General features: G+C 45.8%; 1 protein-coding gene across 1 annotated transcript in view; it reads left to right on the forward strand.

The window, feature by feature from the left end:
• ST6GALNAC5 (ST6 N-acetylgalactosaminide alpha-2,6-sialyltransferase 5) overlaps positions 1–22,565 on the forward strand; it is a 242,202-nt gene that overhangs the window by 169,238 nt on the left and 50,399 nt on the right. The gene's annotated exons all lie outside the window — the stretch shown is intronic.

Raw genomic sequence — 22,565 nt, forward strand, 5'->3', positions numbered from 1 at the left:
TGCAGTTTTCGTAGCCCACCCAAAACTTTGTAATGTCTGTGCCACCCTCAGTAAGAAATTGTGTGATGCCAATAGCTGCAGCCCCACTCTTCCCTCTGTCTCTCTTTATCTCTCCATCTCTCTCTTTATCTGTTTCTCTCTGTCTCTTTCTCCCCCCTTTTCTAATATCCTATTCAGACTCTTGCTCCATTTGGGAGCAGTAACTAACAGCTAAAAAGTCTGCACTTTGGTGCCGCCTTTTCTGCAAGGGGTTTTGCAGGTGTTCATAAATGCTACCCCTTTACTCCCAGCCTCAACTTCAAGTTCTGTCCATGAGGCCTCCAGTGGTCTCGAGTGCACAAATGAATCAATTGAGGCACAAAAGAATAGCTTCAGAGCCGGGTGAGAAGGGGAAACCTCGTGCTGGTTAACTCACAGGCCTTGGCCAGCGTTTCCTTCCTTCACCCTCTTCCCTTAGGGCTAACTCTCATAGCACTTCTGCTGGCCTCTGTAAATGCAGAGGCCCAGGATAATCCCCACTCCCACTCCCCACCCCACCGTGGTGGGCTGGGTCCCCTATCCAGCATTTGAGGGACTGGTTTTCTCCAGCCCTCAGCTGCACTGCAGGGACAAGGATTTGTGTATCAAATGCAGCTGTGTTTCTGAGAGAGTCTATGCCCTTTCTCAACTGGGGTCCTGTGGAGATGACTTTAGTGGGGAGAGGGTTAACCACAGCTTTTTATCTGTTTGAAGGTGATTAAACTGTGTTGATGCAAAAAAAAAAAAAAGGGAAGGTTTTGTCTTTGGATCCATTTTGGTGGGCAGGAGGGGAAGAGTTGATAGTGCAGAAAGGGCCTCCTGGAGCAGTTTGTGGCAGTCATAAGACTTCTCCTGAGAAAATTCACCGGTCGTTAAGCTTTCTGCAGGCCCTGGCATTTCATTCTGGCTTGACGTATGCTTGTCATTGATATTTAGCTTCAGGATCCAAGAAAGCAGTGAGAGGGTTCCAACGCCTTAGTTCCCAGACAGACTCCTTGGGCTCCCCTGCTGCCTCTCTACCCACTCATTCACATTATTAAGCCCATAGGGTAGTACTGCAGGCTGGGGCAGGAGGGCTTTGCCCTTATGGACCCTACAGTCCTAACCCAGGTCAGAATCTGGGGCCTTGGCTCACTCAGCACCCAAGGTCCAAGCCAACAATCCGTTTCATTCATGCATAGTCCAAAGCACTTTTCTGTAGCTAATTAAAAACGGTCCTGAGGATCAAGCAAAGGCAAGACTCCCAGCAGTCGGCACTGACATTTCCTGGTGGTCCTGGAGCTCCTGAAAGCTAGTTGGAAAAGTCTCACATTGGCTTGATGCTCTCCTTGCCCCCAGGCCCCACAGCTGGGCCCCAGATCAATCGGCCTGGGGAACTGCTACTCCCTGTAGGCTGCACCACCACCTCCTTCCTCACAGTCATGCAGGTCAACGTTGGGGGAATTAACTCCCACAGTCCATGCCCCTTTGGACCAACAATCCATAAACAGAGTGGAGCCCCAATCAGTAATTTGCTCACCTGTTGAAAATGGTAGAAAATGGGCCCACAGCAAATGGCAGGAAGTCTGGGGCACAAAGTTTACCCTCAAATTTTGGATTTTGGGGGCAGACAAGAAGAGGGAGCAGCAAAGGGCTGCTTTCTTCCCCAGTATCTGGGAGCCCTTGGGAGGGGACCTGGCTGGCCATCTGGCCCCTGGCTATTTTAACTAATTAGTCATGCTAACGAGGTGAGAATTCCTATCGGTTTCTATGATGTTATGACCCTGAAGGACTGACTGCCAGTACTATTACTGCTCTCTAAATTTCGGCACCCAGGAGCAGAGGCCCAATGGCGCTGCCCTAGTTCTGGCTCTGGACATCATAGGATCACACAGTTCAGGCTGGAAGGGACCTTAGAGGTCACCAAGTTCACCACTCCTCCTCATTTTACAGATAAGAAAACTGAGAGACAGATTAGTGAAGTGACTTGATCAAAAATAAAGATGATAACATAATTTACATAAAACACTTTGCCAGCCTTAAAGCATTATGTAAAGATGTGCGGGAATCATTATCCTGATTCTCCCACACCACAATACTCAGTAAGGACACCTGAACTGAGCAAAGAGAAGGGTAGGAAGGCATTCGTGACCAGGGTAATCCCAGAAGATTTCCCCCAAGCCAAAGGCACCTAGGCTTTTCATCAGGGTAAATTTCTCTACCAAATGTTGGCTCCTGGCTGCAGAGCTGAGCTTAGACCAGAACCAAAGTCGGAGCACAGTCTCCTAATTAACTCATAAAAAACTCAATGGAGTTGAAGAGTCTTATGCCTTCATAACATCTGCATGGTTATGGAAGCACTGGGACAAGAAGACATAAAAATGTGGCTTGTTTTATCTTTTATCTTCAAAAACAGGCACGCTTTTATCTTGAAAACCAGACATGTGAAAACTGGTTTGGAATTGCTAAGTCTCACCCAGAGAAGCTTGTTCGCACGCAGGCTTGTTATTCGAACCCTCCTTAGGATCAGCACCGTTAAGTGAGGCAATATCTCATAACCCCTTCTGTTGTTCTTCTCTAACATCTGTTTCTCTCTGGGTGAACATTTTTGTGCAAATTGGAGTTTTCCACTACACGAGACTTCTGGGTAACAAAGTTCCCTTTACGTCTCCAAGTGCAGGAGAGAACCGCGGCTTGGCACTCCCTCGGGCATCCCAGATGTATACATCGCGGCGCTTATAAGCATGTTATTCCCAGGCCACGTGAGGACGATTCCGAGCCGCCTAAGCCTCTCCCTACGTACTGCCCCTCGGCAGCGGTCCCCACTGAGAGGTGGGGAGAGGCGCCGGGAGCAGATGCTGACTCAGTGGTAGCAGGGCCCAGGGCTCTGCTTGCGTTCTGAATTCAGAGGTTTCATCAGCCCCTCCTGCTACCGTTGGAAATGAGACCCATGAGCTGTATGTACCTGAAATCCGAGGCACAATTTAAGGAATGAAGGCAGGAGCCTTTGAAACGAGAATGCTGAGAATGCCGACTGGTTGCCATTTCTTGTATACTATCCTTCCTAGCCCACCACGCCCCAGGTCACTCACAGATGGCGTCCTCTGAGCCCAAGAGAAACAGTTAGCAGGTGCCCATGGGGCGGAAGGACAGGCAGACAACCATAGGACTTCATTGTTGTGTTACATTTGACTGATGACGTTTCCTGATCGACCCCTATTACAAACCTCATAGATATGTTCACATATATAACACACAGACATATATACATATATATATATATATATCACATGCCTACACCTATTGCATACATATGAATGCATGCATACGTGCCTCATATACATATATGCTCGCCCATGTACATATGCACGTATGTCTGCACACACCTTTGTGTGCGTGGTCTGAGAGCCGGAACACTGTTGATGATAAGAAGCAGTGAAATTTGACTCTGCAGGGTGGCTTGCTAACTGGATCAGAAGAGGAGGCACTCAGCTGGAGAACAAGGCAGTCAGCCCCTGGACACGTGGACTATGGGAGCAGCATAGGCACAAACATGAAAAATGTGTCATCTATAAAATTCACAAGTCGCCACAGGGCAAACCTGAGAAGGATGCAGAAGAGGAACCCATTCCTCACATATTAGTGGGTCCATAGGTTAGTCGAGACTCAGTTTTGGCAGAGCACCAGGTCAGAGAAGTGGAGCCATGCCTCCTCCAAGGGGAGCTCAGATGTGGGGTTGTCAAATCTGAAAGGCTAATGAGGTTCTGAAGGGCAGTGATCAGACACTCTGGGATTTAAGAAAAGAAGGCTTCAAGAAATGAGGCTTTAAAAAATGTGTGCATGTGCACAGAAAGGCCATGTGTGGGCATGGAAACTTCTCCAAATCCCCATCTCTAAAGTCTGAAAAGCCAGAGCGAGCAGGTAAGTTAAAAGAGGTAAAAGTGAGGGAAGGATGCCCTGGGGAGGAAGGCTTCTGGAAATTCACCCAGGCTAACCCAGAGCTGAGTAGAGAAACAAGCAGGAGGAACTGATTCTTCCTTGAACATCAGAAGCCCCAGCCTGCAGGTCAGGCCTGAGATACTCGGGAGAAACTGAGGCATGGGAAGCTCTTCCGTTTCATCCAGGCTTGCAGCCTCAGTCCTCTGCTTCACTATCCCTGCTCTCTCACCCTCACATCCAATCAGCTGCCGAGTTCTGTCCATTTGCACCCTGCTACTCCTTGGCATCCATCACCTCCTTTCCATCCACAGTTCAGAGTTTCATCACCTCTCAGTAGGAAACAGGGAAGGAAGGGAGGGTCAGCTTGGAAAGAAGGGGAGACACAGAATCTGCATTTGTCACCATTTGGCATTTAAAGCTCCTCTCAACCTCTCCACCTTTCCAGGCATCTCTCATTTCACTCCTCCCCACACTCTCTCAGACCCAGCTATCCTCACCTCCTTAGTGCTTCTCATACACAATGCACCATTTCCCAGAGGCAGCTAGGGGACATCAGAGCACTTGCCCTAGAGTCAGGAAGACTTGAGTTCAAATCTAGCCTTGGACACACTCTAGCTCTGACCCTGAGTAAATCACTTAAACTATGCCTGCCTCAGTTTCTCAACTGTAAAACAGGGATAATAATAGCACCTCCCTCCCAGAGCTCTCGTGAGGGGCAAATGAGTAAAGTGCTTAGCCCAGTGCCTGGCACACAGTAGGTACTTAAATAGATGCTGTTTAAATCTTTTGTCAATTACTTGGACAAGGCATTAATTTACATGTTGTTGTCTCTGATAGAACATAAGCACCTCAAGGGCAGGAAATCATTTATTTCTGTCTTTCTATCCCCAGCACCTCAAATAGCACCTGGCACAGAATAGGTGCTTGAGTGTTGGCTGATTGCTTGACTGACTGAGTAACTGCGAGTGTGTATGCCGTGTCTATCAGATATGGAGTTAACATGAAGCTAGGATAGATAGCTCAGCCACTGGCGGAGAGGAGACATCTTGACTAGCTGTAACACCAGGCCAAACCAAATCAGAAGATATACCTAGGGTTCCATATAAGGCCTTACACTTGTGTTCAACCAATCAGCGCAATGCCTAAGTACAACATAGGAGATGTGTGGCTCGGAAGCAATTCATCTGCAAATTATCGGGATTAGTGAATTGTAAACTCAGTACCAGTCAGTCACGTGTTATGACCATTTTTTGAAGTTCATTCACTGTCAGGCAGCTTTGATAGAGACGTGGAGATCTGGACTAGGGAGGTGATACCCTCCCCCATACTCTAGCCCAGGCATGGGAACCTGCAGCCTTGAGGCCACATGTGGCCTTCTATGTCCTTGGATGCAGCCTTTTGCCTGAGTCCAAGTTTTGCAGAACAAATCCTTTTATTAAGGGCAATTGTTCTGTGAAGTTTGGATTCAGTCAAAGGGCCACACTTGAGGACCTAGGTGGCCTCGAGGCTACAGGTTCTGCACCCCAACTCTAGCCTGACCCAAACCCATCTGGAGCCTTGGAATGAGTGTGGGGCGCCATGTTGAAGGAATGACCTCCATGAGCTGAAGTGACCAGGATGTACAGGGCTTACAGACAATGCCATATGAGGATCTTTGGAAGAATCAAACTTGGGGAGGTTTAGAAGACAGTGGTGATGTGGTCCTTCCCTTCATTTACTGGAAGGGTGGCCTTGGAGAGAATAGAATCAATTTGTCTTGCTTGGCCTCAGAAGAATGAACTAAGAGCAAGGAGAGGGAATTGCAGAAAGGCAAATTTAAGTTTAATATTAGGGGGAAAGACTTCCTAAGAATGGGAGCCACCTACAAGCAGAAAGCACTGCCAGAAGAGGTGATGAGTGGGCTCCCTCTCATCAGAAGTCTTTCTGGAAAGACAGGATGGCCACTTGTCCAATGCATTATCAAGGGGATTCCTGCTCAGACACAGGCTATGGTTGGCAATGGCTCCCACCTCTGAGATGCTGTGATTCTGTAAGGAGCAGAGCCAGGCAGCTGGGCCATGCACCAGGGACAATGGGAAGAAGCTGTCCTTCCTGTAATTACGTGGCAAGAGATTCAGCCTTGCTTTGGTCTAGGGAGATTAGGAACTTTTCGAGGACTGATTCTGGACAAGAGAAAATCATCCCCTGAATGTCTTATGTGGCTGCTTTTTAAAATTATGCTTTGGCCTTATCCAGCACTTCACCCACTGGACTACTACTTTACATTCTTGGGAGGGAAGAGACTGTTGGAGCATTCATTCTGTTAAACATAGAAGAAACCCAAGCCAGTTAATTAGACAGTAAAGGGGCAGTGCTATGCTAAGCTGGCTTGTGTGGGAAAAAGGCTCATCCCAATTGGGTCTGGGATTATTCAGATATGAATTTTCTCCTTCTTCTCTCTGAGCATACTCATAGTCTTTGTCTAAGTGCCCAACATGGCTTATTGCTCTGAGAACTGCTTTCTCAACAACACAGGTGGGCATCCTCATTGTGCTGTCTGCACATGGAGTTGAGAGCCAGACACTCAAGAGGAAATCCCAGGCTTGGCACTAGCTTTTTTTTTGTTTTGTTTGTTTGTTTTTTAGGCAATTGGGGTTAAGTGACTTGCCCATGGTCACACAGCTAGTGTGTGTCAAGTCTTTGGTCTGAGGCCAGATCTGAACTCAGGTCTTCCTGACTTCAGGGCTGGTGTTCTATCCCCTGTGCCACCTACCTGCCCCTTGGTACTAGCTTTTTAAAGAACAATCAGAAGCATTATAGAAATTGATCTAGTGGTTATACAAACAGAATGAGAAGAAAATCAGATCAGGACAGTGACCAAGCAGGATTCCAGAGTACTGAAGATGCAGCAGCTACCTACCTCCTGACTGAGATGGAATGAATTAAGATAGAGAATGAGACACCTTATGAGGCATTGCCAATGTGAGAATTATTTTGCTTGACCATGCATATTTCACAAGAGTTTTGTCTCCTTTCCAAATTGAGGAAGGGATTAAAGATGGTAAAGAAAAAAGTAAATATTTGATAAATGAGAAAATAAAAGTTTTTTAAAGAATATGAAGGCATATTGAATAGTGGAGAGAACATTTTACCTGGAATTAGGAAGACCTGGGCTCATATTCTACCTGTGACTCTTACTAGCTTTGTGACCAGGATGTTGTGTTCAGTTCTGGGCACCAGTCTGTAACATTGAAGAGAGTCAAGTGAAGAGAAACCAGGATGGTAAATGGCTTTGAATTTATGTGACAAGAGGACTGGCTGAATTAGCCAAAAGAAGAGAGGACAGCTTGGTGGAAGATGATGGAACTTTCACAGTTTGAGAAACAGCTCTTCTTTTCTAAAGATGGACCACCTGGCAACAACTGTCAACGAAAGATGATCAATTTTTCCAGTTTGGTCTAACAAACACATAATCTGTCATAATTGGGACTATTGTCAAAGTTTGGTAAGATCTACCAGAGTCTGGACTTTGAGCATATTGCCTTCTGGACTCCAAAGTCACTGCCCAGTGATGAGGATTCATTAGAGTAAGATTCTAGTGGAGGATGCAATATGGAAAGAGTAACAAAGATGGCAGCTGGTTGCATGAGTGGTGCTCATATCATCAGAGTTGTCATGGTTGGCTTTGGCCCATCCACACTCTCTCCCCCATGAACTTGTGACCAATGATAATTATCCAGGACTAGGGATATGTATAGACTAACTCTCATTGACAAAAAAAAAAGAGTCAAACCTATGATTCTGGAACATCAGCCACACCAACTGAGCCAACTGACTCCAGGCATGGGAAGGTCGCATAGGGCTGAAGTGAAAAGCATGTTTGGTATGGAGTAAAAAGACTTAGCATTGAACTGAAGTGTAGCCTTCTACCCACTCAGCCATATGGCTTCTGGTACCTGAAGGTGATGGGGAGAAAAACACAGGGCACTGAGTCCCAAATGAATAAACCCCATCGGTGTTCTAATGAAAGAGATCACTGGACAGGAAACAAAGCTCTCTCTCACAAGGTTCTCTCTCTCTCTGGGGGGGGGGGTGTCAAAACCAACTACAAACAGTTCAACAACACCATTAGGAAAAATGAGAAAACAAAATCATGATTTCTCACTCTGCCAAGTTTAACAAACAGTTCTGATGTGCAACAGCCATCAACTAATTAGGCGAAGTCTATAGTGAGAACCCAGGGGCAGCTAGGTGGCGCAGTGGGTAGAAATCCAACTTTGGAATCAGAAGGACCTGAGTTCAAATCCAGCCTCGTTTGACACTTACTAGCTGTGTGACCCTGGGCAAGTCACTTAACCCTAATCACCTAACCAAAAAGCCAAAAAAAAAAATCTACAGTGAGAACCCAGAACACCAGACCCAGGCAGCTTCTTTGCCTGTAATTTGCCATGATCTACATGATGCACAGACTGAGCCAATACTTCATGATATGCTGTCTTTGTGCCCCATCTCCCTTCCTTTCTCTTAGCCTCACAACCCTCTCATCCCATTCCCTGGGCTTCTCTTCCCTCGTTGCCATCCACCCCATTCAGATAACCCAGTCTTTCACACACAGCACCCCTCCCCCTGGGGTCCCACTGTTCTGATGTGTCTCAGTTGCCCACTACACCTAGGAAGAGGCTCCAGCCATGCTCCCCATCCCTCGTCAGCCTTCTTATCAGCTGCCACGCTGCCACATATGTACCCCATTCACCACTACTCTTCACTTTTCCGGTTCTAGAACCATGACCAAACCAAAACTGAAAGGCCGTGTCCATTGATTTCCTATGGATGTGCTCACCAAATGTGCTAGCTCCCCCCCCACTCTAGGTGAAGGTTTCTGAGAGCAAGGACTGTCTTCGCTTTTGTATTTGTATCTAAGGAAGCATTGGAAGCATTATCCTAAGGACTAGAAGCATTAGCCTAAGGAAGCATTATTGGAAGTATGTCCCTGCTATAAAAAGCTTACTGTACTGGGAAATTAGTGCTGACAAATGTCTCTTCACATCTATTCATTCTGCTTCACAGCTCACACTTCCACAGTGCTATGATGGTTACAAAGTAACTATTGCTTCCTAGAAAGCATTGAGGATAGGTAAGCATGTTATTGTCCTCATTTCATAAGTAAGTAAACTGAGGCTCAAGGAAGTTAAAAGAATTGCCTGTGCTAGCACAGTTAGAAAAATGTCTGTTGTGTGACATGGTTATAGAATATCTGTAACGTCCCTTTGTTTTCATTATATTCTAACTTACATACGGGCTTTGTATGTGATTGGCTTAGCCCATTACCAGGTGAGGACAACGGTTACGTCACTTTCTTTATGTGATCTTCAATGGTGAACAAATGGCACAGCACACAGTAGGCACTTCATAAATATGTGCTGACTGCCACAGCATGACTTCCTTTGCATAGATGGGACTCAAATATTCAGAGTCACTTCCAGCTGGCCTTCCTTTTCTTCATTCACCTGTTGAGTTGACTATCTTTCTTCCTGTCTCCCAATCTGCCTCAATCATTCATATCAGATCCTTTTTTTAATTCCCTCTCAAATCTCCAAATTATCCCTACGACTCCTGAAAAACTGCCGAGGCTTTCCCCCAATCTTTAGCAGTCTCTTACCTCTCTGAAACGCTGTGGACTGCTTATTTCACTGGCTGGTGATTCCAATGGATATCATCTCTTACAGGCATCAATAGAAGGAAATATGGTAGCATTGGCATAAAAAGCACAGAGAATAGGTGCAAAATGAGAAAAGAGAAAAGAATTGGTGATAGTAGCCAGAGAGATTACAATTCATGGTGGGGCAGTGGGGAATCATCCTATGACTTTGCAAAGCAGAGACAGCATTGGGGGAGGAAAGAGGAAAAGCACAAGATAGAATGAACCAGCGTCTGGGGACATCCAGTACAGGGTCAGGAAGCCCTCAATACTTGCAAGTCCCAGTGGATTTCACTGGATTACAGTACACGCACAGTATTAAACTAAATGGTTGCTCATTATGTTCAGCCTTCCTGGTTCACCAAAGCTGGGCACCTGTGATCTATTTTTACCAATGTGGTAGTGTACTGAGGTATTCATTGATGCCACAGTGTTTTGAAAAAAGCCATTTTTCAGTTAAAAAACAAGCTTTCCCCCCAATGTTACAAAATCAAGACAAGCAGGACTCATTTCTTGTTCAAGTCTCATGAATCACCAGGTGAATGTAAGGGAAGGATACATATTTCTGCTAAGCTGCCTTTCATGATACAATTCCAAAACTGTAGATTTGATTCAGAGAATGGGAGTTTAAACCCCAGATCTGCCTTTCCTTGACTACTCGCCTGTGCAGCCTTGTACAATACACTCAACCTTTAGGGCCTCAGTTTCCTCACCTGCAGAATGATAGGGTTGGAGGAAAGGACCTCTGAGTTCCCCTTCAGTTTGACATTCATGATCCTATGATCCTCTACCATCCCTTCTAGCTCCCAATCTATGGTTCTAGAATCCCTTGGCATCCTCTTTCCCAGAAATCGGAGGTTCAGTTTCTGGACTGATTCTTTGTCCTTCCTATAATGAAACTATTTTTCTGTCTCTTGAAAATAGCAAGCAGAACTCTTTGAAGTTAAAAAAAGAAATTAAAAGGCCTGATGCAGCTAAATGCATCTCATCCATGGAGCTAAGCAGAGCAAGGTCATCCCTTTGTCTTCCTCTCACATATACCTGGATGACCGTCCTTGAGGATGCAGACACATTTGGATCAGTCAGGGAGTCCATAGAAGGGTTAAGTAATATTTTCTGCAAACCTCTGTGTAATCTCAAGCTCTAGTTTGAAACCAGAACTCTAAACATCCTTTAGAAATAGACAGTTCCAAGGGGTCTAGGGTAGAGGTCACTGAGAGAGCTAGGCATCGTTAACTAAGGATCGCTTGACAAGCGGTATTCCCTGTTGGGCTGTCACATCTCATCCTTGGTAATGTTCAGTCTTGACAATGTTTGTTTCAAAAACAAGGCTGAGCTGCAGAGGGACATTAGGCCTGTAAATCAGTCTGTTCTATGCCAGTGGCTAGAGGTCACATCCTTAGAATATCATTGTGGCTTTATGACATTTCAAACTGCAACAAGAAAAATGGCAGAATCTTCATCATCTTCAATCCACTTTGTTTTCAATTAGATCCTATAATATAAAGATGTGGCAGGTGGGATGTGATGGGTAAAATATTTACTGGCCTGAGGATCAAGAGATGTAGCTTCAGGATCTGACTATTTATGTGACAATTGGCTGGTCACTGAATCAGTCATGGGATTAGACTAGGAGATATCTATGGCACTCTCTGGTTTAGTGAAGTAGATAGATAGATAGATAGATAGACAGACAGACACATACATGTGTATGTGTAGTATATAATATACATATATGTGTACTTGTTACACATATACATACACACATGTGTTTATACATGCATACATACACACATGCATCTGTGACTGTAAAGGTTTGAGGATCTCTTGTGAGGAAATTCCCTGCACTGATGCTGATTAACAACTGTTCCATAACTTGAGTGAATGAAAAAGCCTAAGCGCTCACTATGTGCCTAGCACTGTGCTATGCACAGGAGATAAACTAGAAAAAGAGCCAGTTTCTCTTCTGAAGGAGCTCACCTTCTAATTGGAGAAGACAAGAACTAGAGGAGGATGGATGTGCAGGACCCATAGAAAGGCCTGGTGCTCCTAAAGGTCAGCAGTGGAGAAGATGGGAGGGGTCTTAAGGTGCTGCCAAGTCAGATGGAAATACCTGGTATCTGGAGGTTGTTGTGACAGGGAATAGTGAGGCAGGGGGTGGGGGAAGGGCAACGAGTGTGGTGGCAAGGCAGAATTTAGTCTTCGTGCCATTCCTCTTGGAGTTAGCTGAGCTCACAAGGGGGAACATTTCAAATGTTCAGATGAAGGTGGGCATTTCAACAATACTCATTAAAGTTGGAAATGCGAAGACTGTTTACAGCAGGCATGTAAATCAACTAATCAATTGCCACTGATAGGCAGGTAAATCCAGGAGCTCCAGGAATGACAGTGCCCTCCAGATAACTGGTCCTGATCCCAGCTTAGCTCTTCAAACCATCATCCAAGGAAACAAGTATTGTGGACAAAAGGGCAGCCATCCCCACCAACTACCACCTGCAAGGCAGCCAGGCTAACCCAGCCAAAGAGACGGAAGTTTAACTTCCAAAAGTTAAACCTCAACACCACACTGACAATTATCCCTCCTCAGATTCTGATGGAGATATTGCAGGAACCTGAACCTAAGAGCCCAGTGTCCCCAAGACCATGAGCCCTACTTCTGTCTTGAGCCCAATACCCAAGGTTAGCACCCCTTCAGGGAAAGGTCCTCCCCTTCTAACTACCACCAACCCAAACCACTGGCCAATTGCCAGCAATGGAAGCTAAACCCAAGAGTCCTGAAAATGGCAGTGCCTCCCACCACCCCACCAACCACAAACCCTACTTGCAGCCCAACCCTCACAGCCATCATTCGAGGGAGATGTGACATGGAACTTCTTCTACAGGTGCTGAAGCTTTCACTCTGTCAGCCAATAAGCTTCTGAGGAACAAGAAAGTCCCCACCATAAAAAACCTTGGCATTGTCAAATGGTTCAACACCAGAAACAGATACAATTTTATCTGTGGCAATGACATTAAAGAAGATGCACGAAGAAGATCTGCTTTGCTGCAGCACTCCAAGGGTGAGGGGTCTTTTCCATCAGACTTGGAGCTGGGACCTTCTCCTCCATTTGAATGTAAGCTCCCAGAGAACAGGAACCGTCTTTTTCTCTTTCCTTGTATCCCCAGTGCTTGCTTAGAGCCATGCCTGGAACACAGCAAGCGCTTAATCCATGCTTTCTCATCCATTCATCTCTATGCTCTAGTACACGTAGAGCTGAAAGATCCCTTGGACGTGGACAGCTTCAACCCCTTCATTTTATAGAAGTGGAAACTATTGTCCAGAAAAGGGCTTCCACAAAAATCACAAGCAGCAGGACTCATACCCACAGCATCTGGCTGTATCCAGAACCACGGATAGCAACCTAGCGGGCATGGGGAGGGCAGGAACCTTCATTCCCTTATGCCAGCAGTCTGGATCACTTAGCTCAGTTACCTAACAGGGAGAGTTGAGTTAAGCAAGTAAGTTTGCAAATAACGCGTTTGAGTGCTACAACTTTTTGTTCACATTCTTTTTTAACAAATAGAAATCTTTCTAAAATAATCTCTGCTCTCACCTGCCTTGTTAAGTAAACAAACAAATAAAACTTTGAGCCTAATGAAAGCTTTACTTGATTTGACGACTCAGGGCTATCACAATACCGTGCATTGTGTCATGATACAACAAGCCCCCCAGAGGCTTTGGAGGTACTGGAGGGCTTTCTGCCCCTGCCTGAATGTCCCCAGCCAAGGCTACCTTCTCCTATTGGTGTTGGGTTTTTTCTTTATTTTATGTTTCTTCTCTTCCAGGTCAAGTGTGTTCTCCAAAATCATGAGTCTTCTTCCCATCACTCACCATTGCATTTAATCTCCCTCGATAATACTCCACTCTCTCTTTTGTGTCTGTCTGTTCTTTGCCTTTTTTCCAGCAGTCAGATGTTAGTTCAGGTTCAATGTTTGGATGAAATGACGCCCTTGCAAGTCACTGAAGAGTTAACCAAAGGAAGTTTACTTTTCTCTAACACGACACGGATAGAGTGACATTGAGTTCTCCAGATGTATGTCTTCCTTTATCTCCATACTGATACAGCTGGTCAGCAGGGCAGGGTAGGCCACCCATGGGTTCTTCAAACACACATTGAGCTAGGGAAGGGAGCAGGAGACGAAAGGCTTCCATGTTGGGCGGGGCTTTTATGCCTTTGTGTGACCAGGAACCAGAGTCAAGAGCCAATCAGCCAATCAGGGACAGCCTTGTTTATTTTTAGGGAAAACTAATCCCTACTGCTGAGAAACAAAGGATCCTGGTCCTATTGCCCTGCCAATACTTGGGTATTTCCTGGCATTGATCCCTAAAAGACTTGCTCTCCATAGCAATAATCAGTCAGCAAAATAAAAAGAATACAGAAGTCAGGGAGCCAGTGCCCCCACAGCTAGAGAAAGAGCCTCGAACTGTGGGGCTCATCAGGAGACACGAGAGGAAACTGAGAATGAGTCTGGTGTGAACAAATGAAGTTGGGAAGAAAGAGAGATCTTGTAGAGGGCAAAGAGGAAAAGGCACCTGGCCAGGAGCAACTGAATGTGCATCTGACCTTCCGCAAGAGTTTCTGAAGTGCCTACCACGCACTCTGTCCTGTGCTGAGCCTGTGCATTGAATGATGAAGATGAAATAATTCCTGTCCTCAAGGAACTTCTAGTAGCAAGCTGAGACAATTACACACAAAGCAAGCATCCAGTGGGGTGATGACCAGCCCAAAAGGTATATCAAAGTGGGCACTAGAAGACTCAGAACTAACTGTGTAATGCTGAATTTCTCCAAAATTTCTCTGCACCTCAGTTTTCTTATTTTTGAAATGAGGATAATTATGCTTGTATCACTTACCCCAAAGGATTGCTAGGACAAAGGCCTTTTTTAACCAATCCAATTCCATATAAATGTAAATTATGAGACAGAGAGAGGGAAGCTAGGTGGCACAGTGACCTGGAGTCAGGAAGACCCATCTTCCTGAGCTCAAATCTGGCCTCAGACACTCATTAGCTGTGTGACCCTGGGCAAGTCACTTCACTTTGCCTCAGTTTTCCCATCTGTAAAATGAGCTGGAGAAGTAAATGTCAAACCACTCCAGCATCTTTACCAAGAAAACCCTAAATGGAGTCACAGAGATGACCCAACAACAACAACAACAAAAGTGAGACAGAAACATGTTAAAACCAATAATAATAATAATGATGAGAGCTAAAATGCGGTTTAATGTTTACAAAGCACCATACACACATACATATACACATGTGCAAACATATAACCTCATTTGATCCTTGAAGCATCCCTGTGGAGTAGCTGCTGTTCTTGCTCTCATTTTACAGATGAGGAAACTGAGGCAGAGAGAGGCCAAGTGACTTACACTGTGGGCAGTACCTGAGGCCAGTGGGGACACGGGTGGATGGACCAGACGATGAGCTGTGTTTGCTCTGGGTGTGCGTGCCATGTGTGTTGTGCAGACCAGCCAGTTGTCAGTCGAGCCTGAGCTGATGAGTTTTTCCTCCCTCTAACGGTTTGCTTATTTAACTGATGGCTGCTGCACATCCAAGCTGCTTGTTGAGCTTGGCAAAGCGAGAAATTATGATTTTGTCTCCTCGTTTCTCCCTAATGGTGCTGTTGACTTGATGTTTGTGTGGCTGCCTAATATCATTCCGTTGCAATGGGCCCTAAGAGGACTGGGAAATAACCAATCGAGTGTCTTCCATGCCCACAATGGACTCATTCGCTGAGAGAGATGAGCCAGCGGAAGGGCATTAGCTCCCCCCCTCCCAGACCCAGAACCCAAAACGCCTGTTCACTCCAGCAGCTCCCTGATAAGTGATCGCTCATTAAATATGCAAAAAGGGATGGAATCGATTTCATTTTTCTTCAGACTTGTCTGGCTCAAGAAGCACTGAGCATCTTCCTAAGTGAATAGGTGTGTAATCGCGTCTGGATGACGTGTGCGTCTGTTTAAGGCAGATGTGCCCTCTCAGTCCCAAGTACGTGGGGTAGAAAGGAAACAAAAGAAAAGGCTTGGAAGAGGCTAGCTCAGAATCACGGCAGGAAGATCATCCTCTTAACACTGATGCTGCCCTCTCCTCTTTGGAGTAATTAATAATAATAATAAAATAGCTACCACTTCCATATGTGAGAAAGGATTACTCCTCTCTTGCATTTAATAACTAATTGTTGTATTAAGACCAAGGTTTTTCCCCTTTTCTACTTCCTCATCCAGAAATCAACCAGTGTGGGCAATCTCTCTCAAAGATGTACCCAGAGCCAGATAATAGAAGACAAATAAAAGAAATAAAAGACAAATAAAGACAATAGTCAAATTGTCAAAGACAATAAGAGAACTTCTACTTTTGGAGTGATGGTGCCTTCCTGCTCATTGTGTTTGCTCAGACACGTCTAGGAAAATGTGGATCCTCCCTTTCGTCAGACAGGTGATATGGAAATTGAGAAGTCTCTTTGACCGAGATTTGGGTGATCCAAGTCATGTACCCCAAGACTCTCATTGTAAGATAGCCTACCCCTCATTGTAATATTCCTGTATTGTCAGCCAATCAGAGTTGATCGCCACTCTCAGGAACACCTACTCTTTAAAGGGCACGTAAACTGTGAGCCCACTGCCATGAGAGCTCTTTGGACAGCCAAATGACCATCCTTTTATTAATAAACATGTTGGCCTTATTAACAAAATGTTTAAATTACCCAGAAACTCTTGAACTTACCCAGTGTCTCTTGAACTTTTTAAAATGTTTCTGAGGCTGGATTTGAACTCAGGCCTTCCTAACTCCAAGTCCAGTGCTCTGCGCATGTGGTGCTCCCTACCTGCCTCTTTCTTGTTCCTTCTGCATTAAAGCCTAGAATGAGCCTCCTTATGGTAGCAGTTCTCACAGTGTGGCCCTGTGCTTGCAGGGGTCCCTGAGACCCTTTCAGGGGGTCCACAAAGCTGAAACCATTTTCATAATAGTACTAAAACATTTAAATTTCTAACTTGGTAGATAGGTAGATAGATATAGATAGATAGATAGAGATAGATAGATAGATAGACAGATAGATAGACAGAGAGGCAGATAGATAAGCAAAACTCTAGGGTGGGGGTGGGGTCCTCAAATACTTTCTAAGATTCCCAAGGGATCCTGAGACCCCGAAGTTAAAAGCTGCTGCTTTTCAGGGTATTTTGCTCTTGCAGAACGTAATTATTTTTGATCACATAGGATTTTACTGTTGTTCAAGATGATCTTGTCCTCTAGGCTCTGATCCCTTCCAATGGCATGCCAATTGTGGAAGCAATGACCTGCCTTCTCTGCCCCACTCCCACTACCAGCTTTGGGTATCAGAGCCTGTGTGGCCTAGTGGGTCCAGGGCTGGCCTGGAGTTAGAAGGCTCTGTATTCAGGTCCTGCCTCTGATCTGTACTGCTCACTAAGCTGTCCACAGGATTCTGATCTGTGTTGATAGCATTGGATTTCCACACTGGAAACTCCCCCAATTAAGTCATAGGTCCAGACTCCCACTTCCCCCCGTCACAAAAAAAAGTTAGAAAAGCCTCTTAGCTTGGTTATGCACATGGGAGTCCCCTTCCTAGATCTGGTTTCTGCAGAATTTTTCTTTAAACTTCCTCAGACACTGCAGAAAGTCACCATGGTCCCCAACAAGTCAACTTGTGGATAACCTTCATATTAAGCATTTTAATGAAAAATGTGGCTATTTTTGACCACTGGGAAAGCAGTCACTGAGCAAAGAGTGGCCTTTTTAGGGGCAGTGGCACAGCCACTGAGCCCAGCCCACCTGCCCACCTGCCTGCCTGCTGTCTGAGAGGTTTTCCTAAGATCCTACAGGCTGTCGCTGGAGATGAATAGCTCACATTTAGCTGAGACAATGTGGGGCAGTGGAATGAACATAGACTTGGAGTTAAAAGACCTGCATTCAAATCCTAGCTCTGATGTTTACCAGCTGGAGCATCTGGGACAAGCCTCTTATGCTCTTGGGGATGCTACAAAGTAAAGATCTGAAGTCCAGAAAGCCAGACGTGGAACCACATGGGGAAGGAACCTCGGCCATCCCCTGCCCTGCCCCAACATGGAGGCTGTGGGGAAACCTCAATAACAGGAGAAGGAGGCCAGCATGGAAAGGGAGGCTCCAGGGGAAGAGGGCCTGAGGAGCTGGTGGATGGTGCAGAGAAAGGAAACCCCAGGAGCTGAGAAAGGTACCAAGGGAAGGCTGGAGGACATGCAGGAGACATCATGGACAGCCTCGACATCATGCAATATGGTAATTGGTTAAAGAAAATGAAGGTCTTTAGGCTGGAGAAGAGGAAACTCCAGTGGTGTACATGGAGTGAGACCCAAATGAGAATCCTGCCTCAGGCACTGAGGCACCATGTCCATCATCATCCTCTCTCAGACTCAGCTTCTGCATCTGGAAAATGGATACAATAATAGCACCAGCCTCGTAGAGGTGTTGTAAGTCTATCAGCATGTAATGGCTTTGGAAACCTTGGAGAGCTATTGCTGTTATCATGACATGATGGTTGTGACCGACTATTGTGAGAGGCATCTTGTGGAAGAGGGATTAGACTGTCCTATTTGGCCACCTAGGTCAGAATTGGAGGCACGGTGGCAAGTGTGGCAAAGTGTGGATCAATTAAAAGCTTCTTGACCAGCAAGCACACGCTGCCTTGGGATATACTCAGGGGAGACTTCCCAGCACACGCTGGATGGCCATCTGTCATTCATCATCATTGTCATTGAGGGACTTTTGCCCCTCCCATCTCTGAGGTTTGATGATTGTGCCCCTTTACAGTTGGGGAAACTGAGGCTCATAAAGGTGACATGACTTAGCCGAGACTCCCCACTGCCTGGGCTCATGTCCTTTCCATTGTGTTCAGTGGCCTCTCAGGGAAGAGAACGGCCATTTCCTGGGAGAATCATTTAAGGGCTCAAACAGGTTTGAGGTCACAACATGGAATCTGGGTCTCAGAAGGTTAAAGGTGGAAGCATCTTAGAAAACATCAAGGCAGTACCTTATGGAAGAGAAGACCGAGGGCCAAGGAGAAGGGACAGGCCCAACATCACACAGCTGTGAAGTAGCTAGACCGAAGTCTGATGACAATCCATCACATAGATGGTTCAGGGCAGGATGCGTTGGCTGTCACGTGTAGTCAGGAAGCCCTGGGTTTGAATCCTGACCCTGACACTTCCTACTAATGCTGGACACATCCCTCAACCTGCCTGGGCCTGGGTCTCCTCATCTGAACAAAGAAAGACCTGGACTGAAATGGCATCTCCGTTCTCTTCCACCACTGGATGAATCTTGGAATGAAGCAGCCAGCAAGAGTTAACCCCAGCTCTCATTTACATAGAACTGCAAGGTTTGCAAAACATTTTAGGAGCATTGCTCTCATTGATGTGGTTTTGATCCTCCAAAGGGGCAATTAGGTGCCACCTTGCACAAAGAGCAGGGACTCGAGTTAGGAAGACCTCAGATACTTACTAGCTCTAGCACTCTGAGCAGGTCACTTCACCTGTTTGCCTCAGTTTCCTCATCTGTAAAATAGGGATAATAATAGCACCTACCTCCTGGGGTAGGGTTGTGAGGTGTTCAGAGAGGACTAGCACTTCTGGTGTGAGGACTACTGAGTTCTTTTTAGGTCTGCTCGTCCACTTTTGGTATCCACCTCTCACCCAATTCCCACCTGTGACTCCAAGAAGCTATAGCATGTGCAGCAGTCACAACCTGGCAAAACCATCTTGGCAGATGGGCTAAACCAGGCTGAGGGTAACTGAGGGGCCTGAAATCCATCGGTAAGTTAGCTGGGTGTCTTCCTGAAGCATTGAAGACTTTCCCCAGAAGAATGGGCAGATGAGAACAGTGTTCCAACAGCGCGAAGGCAGTTAAAGCAGGCACTGTGGAATGCTTAGAGGTTGGTCAGACATCAAAGGCGCCAAGGTCATCTGCTGCACCCCACGCCATCGCCATCACCCTGACTTCTGTCCTGCCACTGACTTTGATGACTGTGGAAGAGAGAGTGAGGCTGAGGACTTTGTGCAGCTCTGCCTCACTTACATCTAGTTCATGCCCAAGTCAAGGCATCAACCCATGATGTCACTGGTCCTCCAAAACCCGGCAGATGAACAACAACCTTGTGAGGATCAAAGGAGATAATGTTCTTAAAAGGCTTAACACAGTGCCTAGCACTCAGCAGGCACTTAATAAATGCTTGTTTCCTTGCTTCTTTCTTTCAAAACAAGCCTGTGGGGTAAGTGTTACTATTCCAGCCATTCTGCACATGAGGAGAAAGAGGTTAAGTGGTCAGCTTGTAACTGAGGTAGGATTTATCAGTCAACCAATCAACAAGCATCTATTAAAGGCTTGCTGTATGCCCAGCACTCTGTTAGGCCTTGGGAATACAAATGCAAACAGAAGCAAAGACAGCCCCTGCTGTCATTCTAATTGGGGGAGACAACAGAGGAAAGGAAGGGAAAGGAAGGTGGGAGAAGGGCACCCTAGAGTCCATCCTGAGGAAGGAGACCCCCAGAGAAGAGCTGACCTGTGCTCTTGGGGACTGAATCCAGAACAACCTCTCCAAATGGCCTGTGTCTCGAGGGAATTCAAGAACCATTTCATCTATCTGGGTCCATACCTAAGTCTGCATTTCAAGCAGCAGCCGCAGAAGAGTTACTGTATGATCCTGCTTTTTACATAATCTTGATTTACCAACACTTCCCGTTCCTTGTCCATAGTGAGGAAGCCAGACTCAACTTCCCAGCTCTGAGATTCTATAAAGTACACTGAAGGTGCTTTATACCTCTCCTGACTAGGAGGAGAGGTTTTCCTATCCTGAGTTTAGTTCATAAAAGTCAGTTAAACTGAAAAGCCATGTCCCCACAGACTTATTTGTGAGCTTAAATTTGTCTAAATATTTCAAGGGCTCAGAGTGTGCCTCCCCATCTATCGACTTTGCTAACCTGCTAACCCTTTATCTGCCTCTATTTCATGTTCTCTACATTTGCAGCCAAAAGGCCGTCTCCAAGCGTTTATGTAACAACTCATGGGGCAATCTGCCCTTTTTAGTTGGTTTTCTTCTGTGGACGGGTATGGATGGTGGATGACAAGAGTAGGTGCCTCACGACCTTGAAATGCGTCCAATGGGCTGAAATTTAGCTGGGAAGGCTGCGGCAACTAAGTCGAATAACTCTATATCAGAAAGAGTGAAGGATTCATTGTTCTAATGGCTTGGAATGCCCTACTTAAACCAAAAAGCTATTGCTTAAAACCACAAGTCCACAGGAACATCTTCTCCTGAATCAACTGCCTAATAAAGGAAAATCCCAGGATAAGAGAATTTCAGAGCTAGAAGGGACCGCATGCACCTTGTCCAACCCATGCCAGAAAAAGAATCTCCTTAAATATCCCTCACAAGTGGTTGGGGGGGGGGGGAGTGAGCCCCTCCACTTTGGAAAAACTCTGGCTATTTGGAACTTTTTCTCAACCTTAAGCCTTTTTGCAATATTTTCCTTTCTGCCATTGTTGCTGGCTCTCCCCACTGGGGCTGAACAGAACAAGGCTAACCATTCTTCCACAGGACAGCTTCAAACACTTGTCCCCCTTCAGTTTCCTCTTCCTCAGGCTAAACATCCCTAATTCCTTCAACTGGGCCTCTTTTGCCATGAACCAAGCAAGGCCATCACCACTGTGGCTCTGGCTGAGGTCAGACAAAGGCCAAGTACTGTCAGACTCTCGCCTCCTTCTCTATTCCTGGCAGCCATGTTTCCTTCATGAAGCTCAAGATGGCAGCTCCTATTGGTCTGGCACACCACTCGAACCCCCACATCTCTTTCTAGGATGACTGCTGTCTGACCATGCCCTCCCACCCCCTCTCTTAGTGCAGTCATGGCTGCCAGTGTAGGCATTGTTCTGCTTGACTGTGCAGGTTTGTCGGAGGGTTTTGTGTTTTCTAGTTTTTCTTTTCTTCCAATAAGGAGAAACAGGGGGGCAGGGACAAGCAGGGATGGGGTCAAGGTAGCACAGAAAGTAGGGAAAAATCTGGGCAGCTTGGTGGCAATGGATAGAGCACCGGTCCTGAAGTCAGGAGCACCTGAGTTCAAATCTGGCCTCAGACCAAACACTTGACACTTACTAGCTGGGTGACCCTGGGCAAGTCACTTAACTCCAATTGCCTAAAAAAAAGAAAGGGAAAAATAGTAGAGTTATTAGGACACTTTTTTAACGTGAGGAGAAAACAATAGGAGGATAGAAAGAAGCACAAACAGCGTTGAAAGCTACAGATTGAATTTGCTATTGATGAAAAATGAAAACTGAGCTGCCCATCCTAGAGACCTTCAGGTCCATGTACTATGCTCTTTTTTCTGTTCTGTTTGCATCCAGAAACACCCGTTTTATTTGGCATTTGTTGAAATCAGAATTTTAAAAGTCTTGGCTACTCTGTCTCACTGTTATATCAAAAAAACTCCAAACCTTTCTTCAGAAATAAAACCTCAAGCTCACATGAGCTAAAATCGAGAAGGGAAGTCAACTCCAGAAAGACACGTGTCTTTGTCATCTAGTGAGGGAAAAAGCAGTAAAAAACATTGAAAGAGAGATAACATTTTCCTAGCAAGTTGTATTAAATCATCAGAGTGACTAAAACCCAATGGAAGACTGAGCCCAGGCTGACAGCTAATGAAAGTCTAGTAATTAGGTGAAAACATCAGGTTGCAAAGTGCAGATTCTGAAAAACCCTCAAGCCATTTAAAGTCTCTTGTTTGCTGCAGACCAAGAGGCAGCTCCCAAAGCAGATCAGTCTCATTACTGAGCTAATGGACATCATGCACAGAGGTGCCTTTTTCGCTGCCAAATAAATCAGAATTCTAAAAAGTGAAGCATGATATCGCCGTGCAGGAAGTATTTG

Source organism: Phascolarctos cinereus, unplaced genomic scaffold, assembly GCF_003287225.1.
Source record: "Phascolarctos cinereus isolate Bilbo 61053 unplaced genomic scaffold, phaCin_HiC Scaffold_5;HRSCAF=322, whole genome shotgun sequence".
Taxonomy (NCBI): domain Eukaryota; kingdom Metazoa; phylum Chordata; class Mammalia; order Diprotodontia; family Phascolarctidae; genus Phascolarctos; species Phascolarctos cinereus.